Below are 27,376 nucleotides of genomic sequence, written 5' to 3'. Positions count from 1 at the left end.
TTAGCAGACAAAAATAAATTAAGAATCTTATAGAGGAATTAAGGCCACTGTGAAGAGGAATAGGACATTTCATGGGATTTTTGTGTGTAAGTCATGGGACAAAGGCAAATTTCACATGGAATAAGCATTCCATAGTCTACGGTACACTCTAATGGACAGAATCCCCTCTCTCACAAATTTCTGTGTTTCAAGGACTCAAGTAACCCTTTAGGAATCTTTTGCTTAATGAGTTTAAATTTTCAGAATTACTGAATTAAGTAACATGCCTTGCTGAAAAATAGAGAGTAAAAACATACTAATCAATGACCATAGAATGTACGGAAGAAACATATGTGTGGTTTGAATACACATGTTAAAAGAGAGCAAATAATAAATATGCAGGAATAATAGTTTAAAAAATTAACTTATAAACTTCCTTGATAATAGCTGGAAGAGAAAGTCCAAACAGCCCAATTAAAAATCAGCAAAGGACTGGCATAGATATTTCTACAAAGAAGAAATATAAATGTCCAATAAGCACATGAAAAGATGTTCAACATGATTAGTCATTAGGAAAATAAATATCAAACCACAATGAGATATCCTTCACACACACTAGGATGGCTATGGTTAAAAAGAAATGAAATAACAAACAAGGGCAAGGTGTGGAAAAAATTGGAACCCTCATAGATTACTAGTAGCAATGCAAACTGATTCTGCTGATTTGCAAAACAATTTCACATTTCCTCAAATAATGAACATATTGTTACCATATGGCCCAGTAATTCAAGTCTTGAATATATACCCAAAAGTACTGCTAGCATATATCTACACAACTTGTACATGAATATGTATAGCTGAGTCATTCATTACACATTTTCTTTGACTAACAATGGGGTTACAACCCAATAGACCCATCGTGATTTGAAAATATCCTAAGTCCAAAATGCATTGAATACTTCCAACCTACCAGACATCATAGTTTAGCCCAGCTTACCTTAAAGGTTCTCAGAACACTTACATTAGCCTACAGTTGGGCAAAATCGTCTAACACAAAGCCTATTTTATCATAAAGTGTTGAATATCTCATGTAAATCATTGAATACTGTACTGAAAGTGAAAAACAAGAGTGTTTGTCTAGGTACAGAATAGTCGTAAGGGCATCAGTTGCTTAGCCTCGTGAACACATGGCTTACTGGGATCTGTGTCTTGCTCCCCCTGCCCAGTATCACCAGAGAGTATTGCGCCACATATTGCAAGCCCGCCAAAAAAGTCAAATTTCAAAATCCAATGCACAGTTTTTACTGAATGTGTTTTATTTTGCACTATCATAAAGTTGAAAAATCGTTAAGCCAAAGTATATTGTCAGGGATATTCCTATAGCCAGAAAGTAGAAACAACCTAAATATTTATCACTTATGAGTGGGTAAAGGATATGTGGTATATTTATAGAATGGAATATTATTTGGCCTTAAAAAGTACTGCAATACTGTTATATACTATAACCTGGATGATCCTTGAAAACACTATGCGGGCTAAAAGGAGTCATACATGAGAATCCGCATATTGTATCATTCCATCATATGAAATTTCAGAATAGACAAAGCCATACAGACAGAAAATAGATTAGTGGTTTGCAGTGGAATTTGGAATGTGATTGCTAATGATTAGAGTTACAGGATTTCTTTTGGGGTAAAGAAAAGGTATAGGTATTTATGAATAGGAATGTTTGCACAGCTTTGTGAATATACCAAAAACCAATGAATTGTATACTTTAAAATGGTGGGTTTTATATGATTTGAATTGTTTTTCAATAAAAACAAAACACACATGTACACAAAAGTTTAAATGAAAATATAATAAATAACAATACACAGTACAGATACAATACAGCCTAGACGAGAAATCACATTTGCATATATATTTAACTATTAATTGAAAATTTTATTCAATAAGCATTTTAAATTTAGAGGAGGGAAAAAGAATATGATTTGGGAATCTAAAGAATTCTTTAAAAATCAAGTAGAATTAGTCTTAGCCTTGAAACTTTGTAAAATATGGATATTAAAGAAGACATGTAATGACTTAAAGGAAGACATAAGACAGAATGGTAGTAGTCATCGATTCTTGTTAGGAAAAGAGTAGAAATGATAATTATAGAAACAAAATATATTGAGTTATCACTTTGTGCCCAGTGTTGTCCTAAGGGCTTAACATATTACAACCAATTTAACATTCAAAATACTATAATATCTTTATGACTGCTTCACAGTTCCTTACTCTCAATCTTGAATACCAAAAGTCCCTTTATAATGAAAATGGGCAAAGAGTTCTGAATTGACATACTGATATTTCTAGTCTTACTGTGTCCTACTTAGCAGGAATGTGTGTTTGTTTTACTGAAGAATTCTTAATGTATTTGATTAGAAGTATAACCTCAGTTCCCTTTCAGAGTCATACAGAATATAGGGTATAGGCACCCTATTACCTCTCAAATAAATTTTCTAAATTCTTAATTCCAATGTACATCTGCACCCTAGAGTTTCCGATAAGTGCTTGAGAACCTGTATAATTATTCCCATTTTATAGATAAGGGCACTAAGTTTCAGTGAGACCAAGTAACTTGCCTAAAGTCACACAGATAATAAGGGCCAGAGCCTTGATTTGGAATGAGCCTCTTTCCAGAGTCTGTGTTCTTAACCAATACACCACAACTTAGAATACTTTGGAACAATAGATTGAGGCCAGATTGTGTTATTTTATGAGTTGTAAACTAAGGAGGTTAGGCTTAATTCTCCTGAAAAAAAAAAAAATTAGGAAAAATACTATATTACATGTGTTTCCAGAAGATCAGTCAGGTAGAATTATGTACTGGGTATATTGGATGGAGTAAAAATTTGTGCTAGGCAAATTAACTTGAAGAGCATAGCAATTTGCATTTTGAAATTTACCAGAAAGCAAGTAGTTTTCTAAGAGAGTGAGCTCATAGGAGGTGGATGGTATGGACTAATTTATATTACCATAGCATATAATGGATAAAATACATTTCCCAGTGGTTTCTCGCTGTGCACAAAAATGACTTATGCTGTCAGTGGAACAGTGATTATACCCATTAGTGAAATATAAAAATTCAGCTCAATTAAATTACGTATGCTATTTTTTTTTCCTTTCCTACGAATATATTTTGACATTCAAGTACATCTTCATGAGCTAACAGAATTTGAAGCAGCTACAATTTATTCTGTTTCTAGTTGTGGTTAAATGATTATGTGATTCATCAATAAACAGATAGCTAAGTTTCACAGTATATCTTAGTTTACAGAGAGATTATGACACCATGACATGTAGTAATGCAGTGAAAGGAGGAAGTTGAATGCAGATTTGTTGTTTCACAAATGCTTCCATAACTTAAAGTTTAATTTAATGTTTTGGATGAAAGCTGTTATCCTAGAAGAGTACAGAAAAATAAATTTGAAAACATAAATTGTAAGAGAATATAGCATTTCATCTCACTTAAGAGTTAGCAATTATTAACAGCCACTTGGCAAGGGAAGACGTGGATAGTTAATATGAATGATTTTTAAATTATTTCCCATCCCCTCACTTACAATGTAATAATTGAATCAGAAGGGTTGATTATAATAACAAGTACTAAATCCTTATTAGTTCGTGAAATTTATTTCAGTGTATTTTCTTAGTGTATGGCTTAGATTAATATTTATTGGCTTGCAAGAACATCCTGTGCATGGCTTTGTTAATATGACGGAGAAGTTCAAACAATTGTGCTACTTCCCTGCAGTACTGGGAACACATACACACACACACACAAACACACAACTACCAATAAAAAGTCTACAATTACACTGATAATTCCATATATAATCTAAATGTCTCTTCCAAAGTAATTTGAGAAATAAATAAGCATTCAAAATTTATTCTTTCAATCTATTACCAAATCCAAGATGATAGAGAGGGAGAAGTATAAAATATAATTTTAACACTACTCCTGATTTTGTTTTTACATGCCCAAACTATTTGATTAATACAATTTTTATTTTAGAATAGTTTCAGATTTACAGAAAATTTGAAGGATAGTATGGAGTTTCCATGTACTACATACTTTCTCCTATTATTAAAATTGTATAATAGTATGATATATTTGTTATCATTAATAAACCAATATCTACACATCATTCTTAACTAAAGTCTGTATTTTATTCAGATGTTTTTAGTTTTTATCTGATATCATTTTTCTGTTCAAAGATCCCACCTAAGGCATAATGCATTTAGTCACTACATCTCCTTAAGCTCCTGTTGGCTGGGGTAGTTTCTCAGACTTTCCTCTGGTTTGAAGACCTTGAGAGTTTTGAAGAGTACTGGCAATATATTTTGTAGAATGTCCCTCAGTTGAGATGTGATTAATGTTTGATTTGATTAACGTTCTCAGAAGTAGACTGTGTTTATGATTTTTTAGGAGGACGACCATAGAGGTAAAGTGTCATCTTATTCAGGGTCTATCAGTGTTGATGTTAACCTTGATCATTGGCTGAGGTAGTATTTGTCATATTTCTCCACTTTAAAGTTACTTTTTATCTGCTTTCCATTCTGTACACTTTCAAAGCCAGAGGCACTATGAAAAGCCAATGGTTAAGTAGTACGGAGTTAGTCTCCATCAACTTAAGGGCGGAGCATCTAAAATTCATTTACAATTTTTCCTCAAGTAAGTTTTGCCTCTTCCTTCTACTTACGTATTCAATTACATTTAAAAATAAATATGGGTTAATAAATATATATTTTATATCTTGTATTATATTCTGAAACAGCATTGTTTATTTTGCATTTCAAATTGTTCAAGCTTTGGCCATTGGGAGCTGTTTCATTTAGCCACTGTGTATCTTTATCATATACTTACATACATACATATACATATATCTATAATTAGCACTTTCTTACATTCTGACCTATAAGCTATTCCAAGATCACGTGTATATTTCTTCCCCCAGTCCCAGAATCAGCTATTTCTTCAAGGAGACTTCCAATGGTAAAAATAATAATAATAATGCATTTAGGTGAAATTCACATAATGTAAAATTAACTATTTTTAAAGTAAAGGTTCAGTGTCATTTTGAACATTCATAATGTGGTGCAACCACTGCTTATAGTTAGTTCCAAAACATTTCACCACTCCAGAGTAAAACCTTTACCCATGAAGCAATTTTTACCCCTTGTCTACTCCCCAAGGCCCCTGAAAACCCCCGATCTGCCATCTGTCTTCATGGACTTATCAAATTCTGGTCATTCACATGAAATCGAATCATAAAATATGTGACATTTTGTGCCTGGCTTCTTTCACTTCACATAATGTTTTGAGGTGTAACTGCGCTGTACCATGTATCAGTACTTCACTTCTTTTTATGGCTGAATATCATTCTGTTGTATGCATATCCCACAGTTTGTTTCTACACTCATCTACTGATGGACATTTGGGCTATTTCCACCTATTGGCTATTGTGAATAATGCTGTTATGAACATGAATGTATATACAGTTGTTTTAAATTATTTTGGCTACATACTTGGGAGTAGAACTGCAGGTCCTGTGGTAATTCTGTGTTTAACTTTTTGAGGAACTGCCTCAAAAACTGTTTTCGACAGCTGATGAACCATTTTACATTCTACCAGCAAAGTATGGGAGGGTCTAATTTCTCCACATTCTCCTCAAAACTTGTCATTTCGTTTTATTTATTTATTTATTTTTGAAACCCTCCTAGAGGATATGAGGTGGTGTCTCACTCTAGTGGATATGATTGTGGTTTTTATTTGCCCTTCTCTTATTTTAGTTAATTGTGTCCCCAAAAAGATGTTGAAGTCCTAACCCTCAGCACCAGTGTATGTGATTTTATAGAGCCTTTGTGGATGATCAATGTAAAATGAGGTCATTAGGCTGGGTCTCTAATCCAGTATGACTGGTGTCCTTATAAAAGGGGAAATTTGGACAAAGAGACTGACGTGTACAGAGGGAAAATGCAAAGAACCAGAAAAAACAGCATGTACAGCCCAAAGAACACCTGATGCTTCAGACTTTAGGAGAGAGGTATGGAACAGATTGTTCCTCAGAGTCTTGAGAAGGAACCGATCCTGTAAAAAATCTGATCTTGGACTTCTCATCTCCAGAACTGTGAGACGATAAATGTCTGTTGTTTAAGCCACCCAGTTTGTGGTACTCTGTTAAGGCAGCCCTAGCAAACAAATACAACCAATGTATGATTAGTGCTTATTGACCAGGTGCTTATTGGCCATTTGTAAAAGAAAAAATTGGAGAAATGTCTATTATTTTCATTTTTACATTTTAAAAAATTGGGGTGTTTGTCTTTATTGTTGTCTAGTTATAAGTTAGTTATATATCTGGATATTATACCCTTGTCAGATGTATATTCTCCTATTTTCTAGGTTCACTTTTAACTTTCTTGGTAATGTCCTTTGATGCCCAGATGTTTTAAATTTTATGAAGTTCAATTTATCCATTTTTTTCTTTTTTACTCATGTTTTCACTGTTTCACTCATATGTCATATCTAAGAATTATTTGCCAAATTCAAGGTCATGAACATTTACTCTTATGTTTTATTGTTAGAGTTTGATGGTTTTACTCTTATGTATAGGTCATTGATCCACTTTAAGTTAATTTTTGTATATGGTGTGAGAAAGTGGTCACACTTCATTCTTTTGCCTTTGGCTATCCCAGCACCATCTGTTGATATACTACATAATGGTATATTATTAATAAAATAATTGAAATATCATTATAATCTATGAGTACAGAATGTCTTTCCATTATTTCAGTCAATTAATTTATTTTGCCCAAGTTTTATAGTTTTTAAAGTACATGTCTCTCATATCCTTGGTTTAATTTATTCCTATGTATATTATTTTTTGAACGCTATTTTAAATGGAATTGTCTTCTTAATCACCTTTTCAGATTATTAATTTCTGAAAAATAGAAACACAACTGATTTTTATACCCTGCAACTTTGATTTTATACCCTGTAACTTCACTGAATTTATTAGCTGTAGTAGCCTTCTTATGGATTCTTTGGGATATTCTATAATAATAACACGTCATCTGTGAATAGACATATTTTTACTTCTTCCCTTTCAATTTGGATCCATTTTCTCTCTCTTCTGTACAGTTGCCTGGCTAGAAATTCCAGTACAATGTTGAATACCATTGGCAAAAACAGGCATCCTTGTCTTGTTCCTGATATCAGGGGGAAAACCTCCAGATCATACCAAGCAAGAATGTGTATGAAGTTATTCTGCAGGCTTTTTATAAATTCCCTTTTTCGTCTTAAGTAAATGTTCTTTAATTCCTAGTTTTCAGACAGTTGTGTCATGAAACAGTGTTGGATTTTGTGACATGAATTTTCTGCATCAACTGAAAAGATATGGAAGATCATGTGTTATTCTTTCCCTTAATTATTTAATGTGCAGCTGATTTATTTTTATGTTAAGCCATTGTTGCATTACTGGGATAAATTCCACTTTGTCATGGTGTAAACTTCTTTAATAGGCTGTTGTATTCGATTTGCTAGTATTTAAAATATATATATATATATATATATATATATATATATTCAACTAATAGATGATAGATAGATTTTTCTATATTCAAAACAAATACAGGTCCATAGTTATCTTTTCTAGTGATATCTTCACATGGCTTTGGTGTCAGGGTGATGACCTCATAGCATGTGTTCCCTCTTCTTCTATTTTTTGGAAGTGTGTGTGAAGGGCGGGTGTTATATCTTCTTTAAATGTTTGGTAGAATTCACCAGTGAAGACATCTTTTCCTGTGTTTTGTTGGAAGAGTTTTTAGTACTGATTCACTCTTTTTACTTTTTATAGATTGTTCCAATTTTCTATTTCTTCTTGGGACAGTTTTGGTAGTTTGTGCGTTACAGTAATTTATCCATTTCATCTTGGTTATCTAATTTGTTGGTGAAAATTATCTGTAGTATTATCTTATATTCTTTTTTATTTCTCTATAGGTGATAACAATGACTTTTATTACTGATTTTAATTATTCCTTCTATGACTCTCTTTGTCAGTAAAACTAAAGGTCTGTCAATATTTTTGATCTTTAAAAATACCCAATTATTGGTTTCGCTGATTTTCTCTAGCATTTTCCTATTCTCTATTTTATTTATCTCCAGTCAGATCTTTATTATTTCCTTCCTTGTGTTACCTTTGGATTCAGGTTGCTCTCTTTTTAGTTTCTGAAAGTGTAAAGTGTAAAACTTTAAGTCTAGCTGTTTAGACATAGTAATGAGCATGCATGTGAAGTACACCACAAGCTCTCTAGTATATAGCATAGTTAAAATGTGTGTGCCTTGTTAATGCAATCTGAGGATGTTCGAGGAGTCTGGCTCATGAGGCTAGGTTACAGCATGCATTTCTCTAAGCACTTTCCCACTCCAGCCTCTCCCTTAAGCATCTGCAGGTAAGTCATTTGCATTAGTTCAACACCTGAAAGTGAAAATTGATGAACTAGTTTTGTACTTGCCAACAACTTGCAGAGATTAGACAGCCGTTGGAAAGATATCAAGGGGGGGGCTTAGGGATCCCCATCTGAGGTATTTCAAATTAACAGCTAATGGGTGCTTTTAATAGCTTTTTTTATGGTGAGGCTGAATGAAAATGAACAACCAAAAACAACTGCATTTTGCATAGCAGATCTCTAGCGTTTTTACACAATACTTTGATGAGACACAAGAACACTTAGCTTCATATTTACACAGTGAAATTACAATGCATATAAAAAAGATTAACAAACACATATGCATATTACTGGAGGTTTGCTTACTATTTTTATGTAACCCGATAATCTAAGCAGTAGTATCTTATTCCTGTTTTAAACATGCATGTAAAAACCAGTCCATTATTATGAAGCTGCTACGATGATGTACTTAATGTTTGGTGAAACCAGTGATGAGTTCATTTTCCATCCTCTATAGATGAATCAAAATCAATCAGGATACTCTTTGCACGTGGAAATTATTATTGTACTAAATGTTTGGAGGAAAGGTTGTGGTCTCTGATCCATCAGATATGCAAATCCCCACCCCCAATCTTTTTTGTTTTAATGTTCCCCACCCCCAATCTTTTTTTTTTTTTTTTTTTTTAATGTTATCCAGTAGAGGATAATAAGGACAGAAGCATGTTTATAGCTGGTACCCATGAAATATTTCAGCTGAAGAGAATGAGAGTATTATCTATGCAAAGCTTGAATTGGACTGAGAATATTTAAGAAACCTACCTTATTTTGGTTCTTAGAGTCTATATGTATGTTCTTGAATAAGAACCATCAAACATACAAATATTAAAGAAATCTATCTTTAGTGATAATTTATATATATATATATATATATATGCATATGCATATATTTTTTTCAATGTGCTTAGTGAAACTATGCAGATAGGTCTGATGTAGGCAAATTTAAATATACAAGTTTCAGAACTGTGGCCCATGATTATGTAGTTTTTAGGCTCTTGACTCCTAACAATCACTTTATAACAGGAAATTTTTTAATGAAATTTTCATTCTTAGTCATTCAGAAAACAATGCTTTACAGGCTTGGTAATATTTTCATATAAGACAGACCCAATAATTCTTGTTGAGGCCTTGCACTGTATCATTTAATACTATAAATGTCTGTGTATTCCTGAGACATTTCTTGAAATAGAAGCAACTCTTATCCTTGGTCCAAAGGACATTAATTATAAAGGTGAACTTGAGAAGAAACAATTATTGTAGAATCTCTCAGAACTTTGAAAAATTTGATTTCGTGAAGTCAAGTCATTGTAAGTCGGGGGCATCTGTAGTTTTCCATGCTTTCTCTGTGGCGTCCCCTGTAGTATCTGACATAAGCTTAAAAACTGCTAAATAGACTAATGAAGAAAAAGAGTACTCTGTCTCTTGCGATGGTCAGTTGGTAACTCGGTTTCTGTCCCAGCATCTTCCCCAGTTGGCATTCAGTGGACATGCAGCTTGTCCTCTGACCTTTATTCACCCTAGTGCACACATTTTTCTCAAGCTCATGTGAACTGATCAGCTACCTTGACACTCCATGGTTCTTCTAACCCCTTAGATATCACCCATTTTGGCAAGAGGTGCCCTGATTTCAACATCACCATAACTACGTTTTAGATATATGGCTGGGATTTTCATGAAGAGTAAAAAGATAAAATCAAAATGTGAAAGGAAATTGAAATGGGAGAAATTTATGAGGTGGGTAGATGCAAAATCTGTGCTTTTACATTTTTCTCAGACATCCATCCTAAATCATTACTTTTTTCAAAGTATCTGCAATATGACTCTTTAAAGGATAGCAAATAATTGCATAAATGTTCAGAGTGAATTTTGAAAAATCCTAAGTCAAGTCCGATTAAATATAGCTTTATATTTGGTAAATTTTTCATTATTTGCATTTTGCGTTATCTAATATTTTAGCTATCCTTTGGCTTCCTAAAATTTATTTTACTTGTGAATTTTCTCTTAATGCTTCTTGTACATGTACCAAAAGCTAGCATCTCAGGTCATGCCACCCTGTCATCCGTGACCACATCCTGCTCTATCCTTCCTAGTCAAGGCTCTGGAAATCCCTCTGTTTGGTCCATCAGCATTACTTTTAACTCCCTTAGCCCTGCCAGCCTGGTAATCCTTCTTCTTGCTCAGACTTGAGGACCTCCTGGCTTTGTGAAAGTGCACAGATAGATAGCAGAAATCATGTTAGCAGTATGACTGCTCTTATGGTTGGTCTCTCTGCCTTGTTCAAAAGTTGACTTAATGTAATAAATAATCCACCAAATCATTACATAATGTAGACATAGAAAACAATTAACTTATTTTGACATTTGATTTGAGAACTTTCTTACATACTTGCTCTCTGTGAATGCAAAATCAAATATTATAATAATCTTTTAAAAATCATCCTTATTCATATTTCAAAGTGGTCGCTAGAGTGAAGCCTAAGTAACATTATATCTATTGATATTATGGGATTACTTTCAGTGAGCTTACAGTTGTTCCTCCTAATTTCCCAACCCCCAGGTGGCAGCTAATGCCAAATAACAGGTAAATAATAATGCAAAAAATCGTTAAAAAATATTGCATCTTACTGGTGGAGATCATGATGGTTCTATGACCTTAGCTGAGAGAGCTGAAATAATAAGAGAGATAAGTCATAGCAACAATATAAGTGAATACTGATAATATTTATAAGAGTGAGAAGTGATATTTTCAACAACCTGAAATGAGTGAATAAGTGAGTAAATGTGGAAAACCTCTTTTAGAAGAGAGATATTCTTCAAGCCACTTTTATTTATATTATTATTTTAAAAGAAATGCAGAAGTAGAGTAAGGTAAACATCTGTGAGCATATAAGAGGGCTGGCAGTGAAGCTTTATAAACATAATGGAAAATAGTCATGATATTTGAACACAAAGAAGGGGATTGAACAGTGCATTCTGGAAATGGTACACAAAGGTGAAAGTGAAGCTTTTATAGTTCTTGATGTGTTTGCTGGAGGAAAAGAAGCAATGTTCTGAGCATGTGAAGAGATATGAGAAGTATGAACTTGATGAGAAATTTGCATTTTCATTACCAAGAGCTAGTGTAGACATTTTGATGTGAATAATTTAAATTAGTCCACCCAATTCTACTGTATTTGAAGGACATAGAGTATGGAATGTATTAGATTATGAGGTGTGGTCAACTGAGTAATGACAACCCCACCCTAGCCAGATGTCCCTGGAACCTGTTATGCCAACTTACATGCTAAAGCAGACTTTGCAGACGTGATTAAAGATCTAGGTAGTTCCAATTTAATCACAAGGGACTTCATAAGGAGGAGGGAGGAGAATCAGAGTCAGAAAAAGGAGCTGTGAGGATGAATAGCAGTTGGAGTGATGCATTCTGAAGACAGAGGAAGAGGTCATGAGTCAAGACATGCAGGACGCCTTTGGAAACTGGAAAAGGGAAGGAACCAGAAGTCCCTCCATGGGAACACAGCCAGGTCAATGACTTGATTTTAGTCCTATAAGCTTCACTTTGGATTTCTGAATGTCAGAGCTGTAAGAACTGTAAGATAATATATCTGTGTTGCTTTAAGTCCCTAAGTTTACAATAATCTTTTACAACAGCAATAGGAAACTAATACATGAAGTGAGTAAATATTATAAACCAGAAAGAAGGCAGAGCAGCATATGCATTAAGAAGGAACATTTGAAGTATCCCAAACTCCTTTATCTGTCACTTTTTTTTTTTTTGCCTTCAAGTAAACTTTTCTTTATAAAATTAAAATGTGGGTAAAAATAAGTATACAATGAATACACTTGTTTTCACCAACATAAGCAGATTTTTGTTTTGCTTCAAATTTGTTTCTTTTACATAAATGAGGAATTACACAGTTAAGTTACATTTAAGGTCCCTGCTTCCCAGGGGAAAATATCTCATGAATTTACTGTTTATCATTCCCACATGCGTTTTATACTGTAACTCTATAGATGTACATCACTGACATTTCAAAGAGTTGTGTACAAGTTTAAGATTTTACAGAAGTACAAATCTTTTCAATATTATCTTTAAGTATTGTGTTCAATATTGTTTGTTTGACTCATTCATGTTTACAGAAATAGTTATTTTGCATTTATTTTAACCACTGTGGAGTACTCAATGATGTGGATATATCTTAGTCCATTAGGGCTGACATAACAAACATACCATAGACTGGGTGGCTTATTAAGTTGGAAATTTCTCACAGTTCTGAAGGCTGAAAAGTCGAAGATTGAGGCCCTGGCAGTTTTGCTCTCTGCTGAGGAGCTGTTCCGTGTTTCACAGCCAGCTTCTTTTTGCTGTACCCTCACATTCCAGAAGGGATGAGAGAGTTCTCTGTGTCTCTTCTCTACAGGCACTAATCACATTCACGAGGGCTCCACCCTTATGACCTCATCACCTCCCAAAGGCATCCCTCTCCTAAAATGATCACCTTGAGGATTAGGATTTCAATATACACATTTTGGGGGAACACAAATATCAGCCCATAGTAAATATATATTGATAAACTGTATTCATTCTTTTCACAATGGACACTTAGGGGTTTTTTTTCAGGTTTTACTTTTACATACAAGATTCTATGAATGCCTGCATAGATGTCTTCCATACATATCTGTAAGTCTTCCTCGGTCTACGTAAAAATAGACCTGTTGGTTTATAAGGCACATTCTTCTTTCTTTTTGGTGGCTAGTTCTAAATAATTTTTCAAAATGGTTTATCAGTTGCACTCTAACATACAGCTTATGAGAGATCCTACTGCCCCATGTCCTTGCAAATACTTCAAATATCAGATTTAAAAATTTTGGCCAATAAAGTAGTATATAATATTATATTATTTTGAGCCCATGTGTGAAATTCCTCTTCTGACCTCTGCCTATATTTTCAGTATTTGCCTTTTCCTATTTATTTGCAGGGGTTTTTTTTGTTATATATTCTGGATTTCACGTATAATAATTCATTATTTAATATTAATTATGTAGGTAACATGTATTCTTTTTTACTCTTTGGCTTAAATATCACTCTTTTAAATGACCTTTGATGACTATTAATTTTAATATAGTTGAAATCATCAATCTTTTTCGTAATGGATTAATGTCATGTGACTGGTTCAAGAAAATTTCACTTAACTTTTAATTTTATTTTATTTTCCACTTTTATTGGTAGCTAAGAACAGATTAGAAAATTAGGACTAACACTGAAATTTTCCTTTTCTTTCCTTTGAAGTACACTGGTATTTGTGGTATAATTTTAAAATATAAAGCCGTCTGTGCCTACACAGTTGGTAAAGCTCTTTTGAGGATTCCATACATCAATTTTTTTGTTGCCAAATAAGTTAAATTAAAACTTTAATTTCAAAGTTTTGCCTACTTATTTAAGTTTCTAATTCATCTATAATTAGTTTTTGCACAGAATATTAGTAGATAGAAATTTTTAAATATACACAGTTGTTCTGATACCTTTTATTTAATAACCCTCCTTTCTGCACTCTTCTGTAATGTCTACTCAGTCATATACCAGGTTTCTATACATGTGTGAGTCTGTTTCTGGCTTATATTGGTTACATTGGTTTGCAGGGGTTTTTTCTGTGCTAATATCAGAATACTTTAGTTCATAAGGCACCATGATTATCTTGATAATTATTAGAGCATGCCTCTTAACATGTTTTTCTTTTTGAAGAATATATTTACTTTATGGTGCTTTGTACTTACATTTTAGCACTGAGAATCAACTGATTAATTGCCATGAAAAATATTTTAGAAATCTGTCTTTTTCTGTGTGGCCTTTAAGAATACCTACTTATTCTTCATTTTCAGCATTTTAATTTCAATACGTGTGCATGTGCAAGTTTTGAAGTAATGAGGGTAACTCTAAGCTCAAAGATCTTTTTTATCTGTGTAATGATAGTTTATTACATTGTGAATTAAAACACTCATCATAAATTCAAACTGATTCTCTTTCACCTTCTGAAAGTAATGGAATAATTTTTTGTTTGCACTATTCAGGAATCAAATTTACAATTCCCAAGGAACCTGGACAGTTATGGATATTGACTATATAGTTCTTTAATTTTTGGTAGTTTTATTTGTTAATCACATGTGCTAGTGGAGTCAGAAGGCATTGAAAAATGCTCAGATGGATTGCATCACCGCCTGGAATTCAGTATCTTCTGTGCAATGACTGCTTGGCCTGCCAATAAATAAATTTCTAGGTGAGACTTTTTCTCACAGGGAGGACTAATATGGAATTTTCTGTTAAGCTTTTGAAATACAGATGAGGTAGAATACAGACACTGTTTTTCAAACAATATTTTATATCATTTTATCTGCTGATGACATAATTTTATTTTTTATTCAACTCCAAGAACATTGGTTCCTTTTTAATCAATGCTTCAGAGCCTTTATCTCTCCAGCCCCATCCTTGGTGCTAAGAGCTTCCAGTGATGACAGAACCTATTGCTTGTCTGTGGAGACCTCGAAATCCATTTAGGGATATAAACAATGCACACAATTAACTATTTATTATAGAGAATAATGTAACTGAGTGGTAAATTATGTGGCATAGTCTAAAAGTGGCTTAATATTCAAAGATCAGATAAAGAAAATGTGGTCTAAGAAAACCTTCAAGAATGTGATAAGCTACCCAGATTTTAAATAATGTAGGAATTTTTTAGGCTATGGTCTTCTTTATCAGAGATTTTTTCCCCCTGTACAATGTTTAAAGTAATATTCTGAAATGAGTGAGCAAGCAGGCCTACATTACGGGAGAAGATTATAAATAATAACATAATATTTATTGGATGTTTGCTGTGTTCCAGGCACAAAAACTCTATACTGTAAGGATTATTATTAGTACTTTATAATTAAGGAAACTGAGGCTCTGAGAACTTAAGTGCTCTAACATGTGGTGAAGCCAAAATTCACACCCAGCTTCATCGTATATCGTATGAATATTTCTTAATTTTTTTCCTTGTTACCATAACATTTTTTGTGTGTTGGCTCTTTAGTATGATAGAGTCAAGTTTCCTGTTCACTGGTGTGTGTGTGTGTGTGTGTGTGTTTTGCACGCACTTGCGACTTGACACTGTTTCATCATAAGCCAAGCAACGTATAAATTAGCTGAAATTGAGAACAATTTCTGAAACATTACTAAATTACAGTATGAGTCCTAAAGAACCATTAGAGCATAATAGATTGCATCTATTCAAACAAAAACAATAAAAATCTAGAGTGATTAAAGTTATCAGAAAAATTATGCCAGGAGTAAGAACAATATGACTCTCTCTCATTAAACATATTGCTGTGAGTGGTCTATGGTTACTAATTAATTTACACTTTTTGTACCAATAACCATGACAAAATCCTTCTGTATTATTAATGTAGATTCTACATAAAAATCGTGCTACACTTTAGAGAAAAAAAGCTACCATTTCCTTCTTTTGATGTTCAGTGGTATGATTTCTGCCTCACATGCTCACCTACCTCTATTCCGTAATGATTATCACCATTGAAATGACCATATCAAATACTAATTAAATAAGCCTAATAATTATAATTTTAATAGATGTACTACCATTTAGTGAGCTATTACTATGTACCAGATGCTACAATTAGCATTACTGTTTGTCAGGTGAACTAATCAGGAATACAAATATTTTAGGGAAACATTTCTAAGTGCTTTCGGCTTTAGCAAAATGTTTGTACATTCATTGAACCAATTGAATACCCTTCCAGCTGTCTTTCAAAGCTAACAGTGCCCGCACTTTGCTTTTGATCTTCATTTCTTTCTACTGGCTAATGCCACAATATAGTGATGCACTGGATCGGTGTTGGAGGGGACTCTGATTCCAAGATACCCTGCAGGTAACGGCAGAGAATGCTAGGGAAGAGATAAAGTTGTTCCAGAGGTACCTTCTGGGCATTTACAAGCTTCATTTGGGATTAGATGTAGCTCATAACAAAAGAGACACAAAATAATAGTGGCTAAAACGAGATAAGAATAAACATCTTTCTTGCGGTAAAACTTAGAAGTAGAAAAGCCAGAGTTAGTACTGTGGCTCTGCTGACAAAGTCCTCAGGTCCACAAGATCCTTCTAAGATTCTGGGCCACAATTCTTTAAAGTATATCATCACAGTTCAAGAGGATGCTTCAGTAATCACATCCACATTTCAACCGGCAAAATAGAAGGAGGGAAGAAAGAACAAAGGGAACACTGCACAACTGCATTTATCCCCTTGCCAGATTTTGCTGACATGCCGATCAATTTCCTGTAGAGATCATTACTACTTCTAATATCTATAGAAGACAAGTAAGGAAAGAAAAGATGATGCTGAGAAATTCAGTGTTACAACTTGGTCATATTGTTATTAAATTTTTGTCTTTATTTGAATCATAACTAAAGAGATGGTCTCTAGAGAAGAGATGATCTATTCCTCCACTTAACCATATTTGAAGTAACCAGAATTATGAGTTGACATTTCAGGAAAGATTGTATGCATTTATGTGTAATTCAAACTGTTTATTCTCCTCTAAAGGTAACGCTTCATATAAAAGAATATTTAATCCCTATAAAATATTTGATTTATTTTGATTAGAGTACAAAACACAATATTTTCACCTATAATTTTTATCTCCGTTAATTTGTCAAAAAGCAAACTGTGAATTCTGGTTTTAGTTGGGAAAGAGAAGCCTATGTTGGACTAGAGTCCTCTTTTCCATAATTATTATCATCATTAAAATGATCACCTCAAATACTAATTAAATAAGCATAATAATTATATTTGTAATAGATGTACTACCATTCAGTGAGCTATTACTATGTACCAGATGCTATAATAAGCAATATCATTTGTAGCAACTGGTAGCAGGTAGCAATTATAAACTTTAGACAAATTACAAAAACTTACTATTTAAAGAAATGGAAGAGGGGGAAAATAAAGAAATTGGAGGGAATTCAACCATTGAAAGGAGAAGGGAAGGCAACTGAGTGGAATTCACATTTATACAGCTTTTCCATCAGGGTCCCTCTCCAGTGTGTATAGTGCAAGTCAGTTGGAACTCAAGCAGAAATCGGGGGTCTTTTTGGCTTAAGGTATCAGAGCATGGAATTTAAGTCTGCTGTAATGTTCAAAATTGATGTTAAAAATGAAGGAAAACAGGAATCCAGAGCATCATGTTTGTTGGGGATCCAAAGTCTGCTATAAATCTCCTGTCCACAATTGTTTGGCTGATCTGTGATTTGTGCTTGTAGGAGGAGGGTATATCAAGGAGGCTACAGAAGAAAAACAACTGGACAGAAAAAGAACAGAACGTAGGATTCAGATAATGTCCACCTATGAGACAGTGTTGAGTTTGAGTCCCCTACTTTAGATGGGTTGATAAGTACATCAAGCTTTTATTACAGCTTCTATAACAGTGACAGAAAAAAGTTAAAGGTGCTAAGCTAACAAGCTATCCTAATAGAACAAAAACTGACTCTTCACAATATATACCATACCAAATGTCCAGTATTAAAGCATAAATATTGATATATTAGAATAAAATATTTATATAGCAAAGAAGTTTTTAAAAAAATACGTTAGCCTGAATCCACAAATACACAGCCAACAAATACTGATGCAAAATGATGTAGCTATTGACATTAGTTGGCAAGAAATTTAAAGAAACAAATAAAAATCTGTTTAAGGACTTAAATAAAAATATGATTTTAATAATGGACCAGATGGAGGAATCAGTATAAATGTTGAAAATATCAAAAAGTGCCAAGGGAACTTTTAAAACTGAAAAGTAAAATAACAGAAATAAAATTTTACTTGATGAGCAATAATAGAAAGTTTTGAAGAAAATAGAAGTAGAAGTCAGTGAACCTGAAGACAAAGCAGCAGATTTCCCAGTATAGACAACAGAGAGAAAAATAATTGAAGACAGTGAAGAGACTCTCACTTACCCAGAGTGGAACTGAAGTCCCCACAAAAGAGAAATAAGAGTCGTTCAGAAAGAAAGTGTAAAAATATTGGTGAAACTTTTTCCAAATTTGTTGAGAGTTCAACTTTAAAAAGTTAAGAATCTCTAAGAAATACAAAGAAATTGGTAAATAAAAAAGGTAAATATTGAAAGCAGTAAGAGGAAAAAAAGACATATTACTTAAGAAGAACAAAAGAAATAATACCTAATATCTTGAAAGAAATAATGGAACCCGGAAAACAATGAAACATCATGCTTACAGAGCCCAAAGGGAGAAAAAAAAAAAATAAGGTAAAGATTTTAAACATTAACAATTAAAACCTTAGCAAAATGAAAACCGGGTAAAATGTTGACAATAAATCCATGGTTTGAATGATTTGAAGACTAAAGAAGCAGAAATATCCTTTAAATATATATAGGTATTTACATATAATATTTAATCAGTTATAAGATAACATAGTATCTTCAAATTTATACTGCAATACTAGGTGCTATTCTATTCAAAATAACTATGTAAGGAAGTTAAATACTCCAAAACTAGACCCTTTTATCATTGGTTTCCTTTAAGAAAACATAAACTCATATTATATAAATGGTTTTATGGAATGAGGAAGCTATCCAATATCTTTTAGGATGCCAATATAACACTGATATTAAAATCATGTAACAACAACCAGACCAAAAACTGCATTTCAGCTGTTACATATAGCTTGAAATTTTGGCAATGTGTGACAAAAAATGCTCCTCCATAACCATATATCTGACAGCTTTAAAGTTGGCTTATTATTAAAGAATATGTGAACAATATATTCTATATATATATATGTTCTTTTTATATATATATGTACATTTTTATATGTTCTGTCTGAAAACCATATTACATATATATAATATATACATATTATATAAAATATATAATTATATATAATATAGAGAGTGTATGTATATATACTGCTCTCTCTCTCTCTCTCTCCATATATATATATACCCACACTTATATATGTATATGTAAAAGAATAGTGTGTCTCAAATATGAGATAACTATCTCCACAGACTGGAAGCAGAGCAGAAATGTTGAATGTAGCCTCCTGCAGGGTGAAAGACCTGAAAGTACCCCCATGAGACAAGGGGAATGAAGGTGTGCTCACAGCTTCAGGCTGGGGGCTGGCCAGGCTTGCATCTCAGGCATGTATCTCATCCCTGCCCACAGATCCATCTTCCATCATCATTAACCAGATTGCAGCTGAATGCAACTCTTCAATGATAATATTAGCAAAACTCAGTATCTTGAAAAAAAGAAGAAAATGAAAGAAAGAACGAAAGAAAAAAAAAAAACAGTTGTGTTGTCATTTAAATTATTGGCACTTCAATTATGGTGCTTTAGGGTAATGCTAAGGGGAGCTATACGAAGTGGGAAAGACAAATGGACACATTTATATCCTTTAAGGCTGTGAAAAGCACGGCATCTGTTGTTGAAAGAGAGCTGAAATAAAGAGACGAACAGTGATATTGTATTAGCTACAGGTGGGTGTGTCTGTGGGAGATAGAAACCCCAAAGCCACAGAGCCTTTCCCGTCTTTCTCAGGCAACTGCTTGGAGATGGTCAGTTATGAACTAGTTTCTGAGACTCCAAGTCCTCCCTTGCTGTTCCACCCTTTTTGACCTTAGCTTCATGTTCCAAGGCGGCAGCACCCACATTCCAAGCGACAATGTAGAAGGGTTCCAGAAAAAAGCAAAAGGCTTATATAGACACTGTTTTAAAGAAGGATGCCCAGTAGCTGCCTCACAGTATTTCTGTTAGAAGTTGTAAATTTCTCCATACCTAGTTGCAAAAGAAGTTAGGAAACACAGCCTCTCTTCTACTTAGTGATGTACCAAGCTAAATTATATCTTCCTTCAAAAGAAAAGGGCAGGCAAACCATAAAGCAGAAGGGCTCTGATTTGAAAAGATACATGCACCCAATGTTCATAGGGGTACTATTTACAATAGCCAGGACATGGAAACTACCCAAGTGCCCATCAGTAGATGATTGGTTTAAGACGATGCGATAGACACACACACACACACACACACACACACACACACACACACACACACAATGGAATATTACTCAGCCATAAAAAAGAATGAAATATTGCCATTTGCAGCAACAGGGATGGACCTAGATGTGACCATGATCATACTAAGTGAAGTAAGTCAGATGGAGAAAGACAAAAATTATATCACTTATATGTGGAATGTAAAAAATAATATAAATTACTTATTCAAAATGGAAACAGACTCACAGACAGAGAAAACAAACTCATGGTTAACAAAGAGGAAAGGGAGGGGGAGAGGGATAAATTAGTAATATGGGATTAACAGATACAAACTACTATACATAAAGTAGATAAGCAGCAAGTATTTACTTTACAGGGAATTATATTCAATATCTTGTAATAACCTATAATGGAAAGTCATCTGAAAAAAAATATGCACATAGCTGAATCACTTTGCTCTACACCTGAAACAAACACAATATTGTAAACCAACTATACTTCAATAAAGAAAAAGACAACCATAAAATGGAAGAAAAGAGCAGAAGAGCATAATAATAATGGGCAAAAATCATCAGATTTCTCAAAATGAATCCCAAAGAACTTATAAGGACAAACTTGCAAATGTAACCCCTCCCCTACATCATCTCTGGAAACTCAATTTGCAGATTTTCAGAAGTAGTTGCACAATGGTACAGCATTAATACAATTTAACCATCTGTACACAATGAGCCTCAATTGATAAACCCTTCAGCAGTAATATGTACCTACTCTTTCCTTAGAATAGCTGTTCTACCACAGAACAAAGATAAACGGAATTGACAGTTTGTGAATGTCATCTGTAGAGTTTATCACTTAGGAAGATAGCTATGAAAATGGAAGACATCTCAAGGTTTTAAAGTAAATGAATCAAAAGTCAAGTTCAGACCTTCACTCTAAAAAACCTCTGCAACTGCATAAGAAATAAATCTCAATTAAAAAGTAGACTTTTAAGTCGATGGTAGGAAAAAAGAAACACTTCAGTCTACTGCTGAATCAACAGGAAACAATAGTACAAGCATTTTGGAAAAGAAGTTTAGCTAGCACAAAAACTGCAAAAATTGTTAAAGCACATCTTCAACAGCTCTCTTTTATATAATTTTGACTGTAAGGGTGAAAGCTACTTAGAATAAAACAGGCGTGCAACTAGAAGTTGGTAAGAGTTTTTTAATAATCTTCCATTCTGCAAAACTTTTAAACTATTTAAATATTCTTAGCACTGAGCCTTGTATAATTATCCTGCTCTCATCTTCTCAGGAGAAAAAAAAGAATGAAACACACACAAGCACATTAAGATTGCTTCAATTCTATCATTCCCACGAATTCTACATTTTAGTGCTACAAATTCCCTTTACTTGGTAATTCTGAGAGCAAATAGAACCAGCATTATTTTAAAGGATTGTGAGGAGAAAAAAAGGCTCAATACATTATTTATGTGTATTACCAGTTTCCCAGATAATTATTTATTCAATCAATGAAAAATTTGTATTTGGCGGATCATTGTACTAGGAGTTAGTCTGGCAAAAAATGCATAAAATAGCATCTCTTCTAGAAGCTCAGAGTTTGGCAAGGGAGGATGGATTGAAAGGGAAAGATTATTTTAAAATGGTAAGTGCTATGTTTAAAGTGCAGATTTAACACCAAGAACGGAAGATGGGAAGAAACCCTGTAGTAAATCAGGAAAAACTGTATAGAAGAGGTAATAGTTGGGCATGTTTTAAAAAGACTCACAGGAATTCTTCAGATGAGTGGACATGCTTTGCAAAGGGACCTACATGAACAAAAGCAGCATCTTTAGAAGGGATTGCCCATCATGATGCATAGAACAATTTTTCATCCATACAAATAAATCAGGTTGGAACCGAGCAGAACCCTGTGCTTCTTCCCCGCAGTACAAAGTCCCCTCCATGTCCCCTGCCTCTTGTTGATAGAAAAGCTGAAGTCTCCCAGGCCTCCCTGAGTCACAGAAGATGAGGCTCAAGTAGCTAAAGATTAGGACAACAGAGTCACAGACTCGGTGTCTGATGCACATTCCTGAGCTGTCTTACAGATCCTATAAATGCCACCAGAGGGAAAAGCCAACTGCATGATGACCAGACTGCAGCCATGACACAAGCTGCTGCATCTTGAGCAATACTGAGTCTAGGGCTAGCACAATTCCAGGAACTGACCTTAAGACAATGGAATGAATACTATTGTTCATAATAATCTATATCTCTGTGGGCATCAAAATAATTGTCGCTTGTTCTGTCTGTATAGGTAAGTGAGCAACTACAACTGTTAGCAAAGAGATGCTTCAAACCCATGTCCATATCTTTCACCCTAAGACCTCAATGCCCTTTCTCAGCAAGAGGAAGTTATAGAAGAGGGACCTTCATCCCTAATCCCATAAAAATGGGATAATATCTGATGCGGGGGATTCGTAAGCAGCTCTTTGGCAGAAACTGCTCTCAGCAGGAAACCCTTTTTCTTGTCAGTGTAGCAAAGCTACATTGTAACTAACTTTTAAATCAGGAACACGCATGCTCTACTCATCTCTGGCCCTAGCACAGCTATCAAATCTTTTGATCACACAATGCCTCGCCTAACCTGTTGGTTCGTTCTGTAGATCAAAGAGGTAGAAATGAAGAATAAGTAATTAACAGATGATCAGATATCTTCCCTAGATTCCCCTTCAGTAATCTTGTGACCAAACTGTGAGCACCATAGCATCTAAAGAAAGAGCACAAGGCGTCTACAAGCCTGCACACAGTGGGGCATGGTGACGAATCTGATCTCCATCTCAGTGATTAACTGAGATGACTTCACGTTTTCCCTTTAAACTTTCACGGCTGAACAGAATCTTCGGAGTTGATGTTTCTAGGACACTGAGTCTGCCTTCTCCCCAGATTGCCTGCTTTCTGATTAAAAGCAATGCTTTTCCTTTCTACCAACACCTGTCTCTCAACTACTGGTTTTCAAATGGTGGGCAGCCGGACCTGGTTTGGCAACAAGGTCAGTGCCGCCTTTAAAAACTCTGGCTCTAGGTTGGATCTGGACTCTTACTCACGCCAGTGCTGTGACTTTAGGCAGGTTGTTTACCTTCTCTACGTCACAGTTCCATATCTGTAAGAAGATGAGAATACTGCCTAACTCCTAAGCTTGTTGCCAGAAAATCGATTAAGTAACGTGTGTCGCACAATGTCTGCCTCATAATAAGAGCTCACTAAACAGTTATTTTATTCTTCTGTCTGCTCCTCTCATCTAATGTTGTTTTTACAGATATGAAAAGGATGTGGCTTGTCCAGTCGTCTCATGATGGCTCTGATACATAAATTCCCCCTCAACTCTGCCTTAAGTGACAATTGGGCAAGCTGCCGGCACCTCCCTCAGATGTCTCCCCTGTGATCCTGTTCCCTCGCCTGGGGGTTTCTCTTGCTCCTTTCTTATATTCTCCAGGCACTCATTCTTTACGGCCCGTCCAGAACTGTTTTCAGGAATCAGTTAATTCTTGAAAATCATGGGGTCCAAAAGCTTTATTCTGCATTTAAAACTCCATAGCAATGAATGAAATCTTATTCTGTGATCTCCCACTGCTACATTAATATTACCCTATTTTATTATGTTAGCTATTTTCCAAATTTACTCTAAAAGATATTTTTGGCTCAATTAGAGTCAGTAGTCTAACATTTCTTTCATATATTTCATAATATGCCTAGGGTTAAATAAAGCTGGGCATGGTGCCCTTAATCAAGGTAATCTTTGTTCATACTGTTATTTCTTTTGAAATATCAGATTATATTTACAGGGACCTTTTTCACAAAGCAACCCACAGAGTGGGAGGTCTTTCTAATACTGATTTATTTTATTTATTTATTTTTCATTGTAAAATATCATTTCCATTGCTTTATAGTCTTTATTCTGAAATATCTTTAGCATACCAAGAGAAGTTAGACAAACAAATCCAGGTAGCTTACGTCAACCCTCAGATAATTATACTTTGCATCAGTGCTTCTCTATCGCACCAGCTATTCACTGCATTATAATTTATACACTAAACAATGTTTTAAAATCTCATCAATCGATACTTGGTTTCTTCAACCTGAAAGTTGTGGATATGTATTGTTTTATATTGCACTGAATAAATATGGCTTCCTAGATTTTTAGCATAGAATATTTCAATAAGTATAAAAAGCAATATCAATATCTCAGGAAGATGCCATATTTCCTCTGAGATAGATGATAGATAGACAGATAGATAGATAGATATAAAATGTGCATTATCTACCTTTCAAATAAATAGAATAATTGTTATGCATTATATGAGTGCATTCCAAAATTTTATTGGTTTTATTTAATTTTTTTACTTTTTTATTTATGTCTTTTTACTTTTTCCTGCTTAGGTGTCTGGACGAATTTTTCTAATACTTTTGATATCAACATATATTGTTTCATTTCCATGCATGATATAATATAAAATTTATCCTTCAATTATATTTCAATTTTGTTTGTCCAACATTTTTTCCCTCGATCACAGCCAGTATTACAGCATCTTTCTTCTTCCTTGTTTATTTTGTATTATTCAAATCACTCTCTCCTAACATGAACAGTTTGATATCTGCAGATTAAATATCCCACATAAATGCAAAAGTATTATTATGATGTCAACTTTACCTTCCTCTCTTATTTTTTAAACTGTTCTTTTAGGCTATGTAGATGTCCTCTATTGTTCACTGTATTTTCTAAATCCGTTGAAATTTGGGTTCACTTTTATAACGATGTTTCTTCTGAAATATATGAACCAGCAATTCAAAACTTGTGATAGTATATTCACGGTAGATAAATATTTTCTATTCTAGAACATTCCACAAAATATGCTACTGAACTGTTTCACTGAACTTGGGCAAGCCAAGCAAAACTAACCTAAAAATTTAACATTATACTTTAGTAATATCCCTCACTTAGTCTTTCATTAGCAACTCTGCAATTTACATGAAGTATGGGTGTTTATGCCTCTGCACTGCTCTGTCTTTGTTTTAAAGTGATTATTTTCCTGTTTGTAAAGAATCACTTCCAATTGGTCCCTGAATTTAAACCAGACTCTGTGGCTTTTTATTTCAGTAACGCTGTTCTTCATAACCTTGCTTTTCCTAAACCAGTTGTCTTTAAGTACTCTATCATTGTTTGGCTGTCCATAGAATTGGTTGGTTCTTTTGAACAGGTGGTTTGAGTTTAAAATATGTACAAGATGCCAGAGTGACTCTGGGAATTTGCCTGCTTTCAAGGTCACCAAGAAATAGACTATGTATAGAATAGGTTATAAATCCCTCTGTGGTCTATCAGTGTCTCCTGACACTGGAATTGGGGTTCTCAGTTTCTTGTTACATATTTTTTGTTTATAATTGTTTGAAATTCACAAATACAGTTTTAGGTGGATTCCTAAAAGCTTTCTCTACATGTGCTGGGGTGTTGAATTCAAATATTAGAGAAAAAGATATTCTACATAAAAAGCATTACAGATAATTGAGATTTAGTTTTTTATGCACCAGTTTTTTCAAGCAATAAAATTACACGGTAAACTTATAATAAAATATTTTGATACTGTCTTCTAGGACCTCTATCCTGGTCACAAACCTCACATGCAGGCCCTATTGGCTTCTGATTTTATATCTTCTTCTGGTTACATTCATATCCCTAATGGCACACTTTATCATTATTTCATCATTTATTTTAGACAATATCTACCGATGCCTTAAAGAAAATACAAGTAATAAATCCATTTGCAGTAAGCCCTCTTTCTCTTTCTCCCTATATTTCATATTCCTTTAACATCTTTATATCTCCTATTGGTTACCTTTCTAATTAAAAACATATTTATCAAATATCTTTATCAATACCGATTTTGACACAATAATGTAATACCTGTGGTGACAGGAGGATCATTAGTTTATTTATACTTCCTTTTCCTTCGTATGGATATTGCCTTTGCATTGCAATTGGTGAACTTTAATAAAGTTCTTTAAGAAGACTGGAATGGGACAGTATGAATGCATCTCTTCATGTGACAGTGTGACAATCTTTTTCTCTATGAAATTGTCACCCCAGTTTCTGGTAACTTGAGTAATTGTTTTAGTTTCATGGACTACAAAACTTGAAAACTACACTGACACAATCCTCTACTCATGTTATTGCAAGAAAACAAACAAAAACCTTTGTGCTCACTTCCTCCCCTGGGCTAAGCCATTTATTCCCAATTATCACCACTGCAGGGCTTATGACCCAGGATTAGGGACACTGCTTTCTTCTTGTTAGTCTGTACAAGACTGGAAAGGTCCTTCTCCTTTGAACAGAGTAGTAGATCCTTGGTTTCAACTTATAAAGCTCTTCATAAAGGTTAAAGTAGAATGGAGATAAATCTACACAGACTCATTTAGAGCCCAGTCTCAGGTTTTCCATGGGGTCTCATACCAAATTGCCTCCTGCCTTTCCTTACATCTGTCCAAACAGAGGAAATGGAGGCTCATTCCCATATAGGACTTCCCCTTCCAACTATTATGTCATAACAGGGACTCGCCTTACCTTCCCTGTTTAAGCAGGTTGTACAAACTGCCTGAAACAATATTTGCACATATTGGACACCAGACAAGTCAGGACACTGGTCCCTGAAAGAAGGGGAAAATAATAAAATAAATCTAAAATTGCCTTAGACTGGTGAGGTTTACACCCTACGCTGAAGAAAGGGAGGAACCAAAGATGCTTAAACATCTCCCTG

Source organism: Eschrichtius robustus, chromosome 15 (genome assembly GCF_028021215.1).
Source record: "Eschrichtius robustus isolate mEscRob2 chromosome 15, mEscRob2.pri, whole genome shotgun sequence".
NCBI classification, from domain to species: domain Eukaryota; kingdom Metazoa; phylum Chordata; class Mammalia; order Artiodactyla; family Eschrichtiidae; genus Eschrichtius; species Eschrichtius robustus.
Note: the sequence above shows the minus strand (reverse complement) of the source record.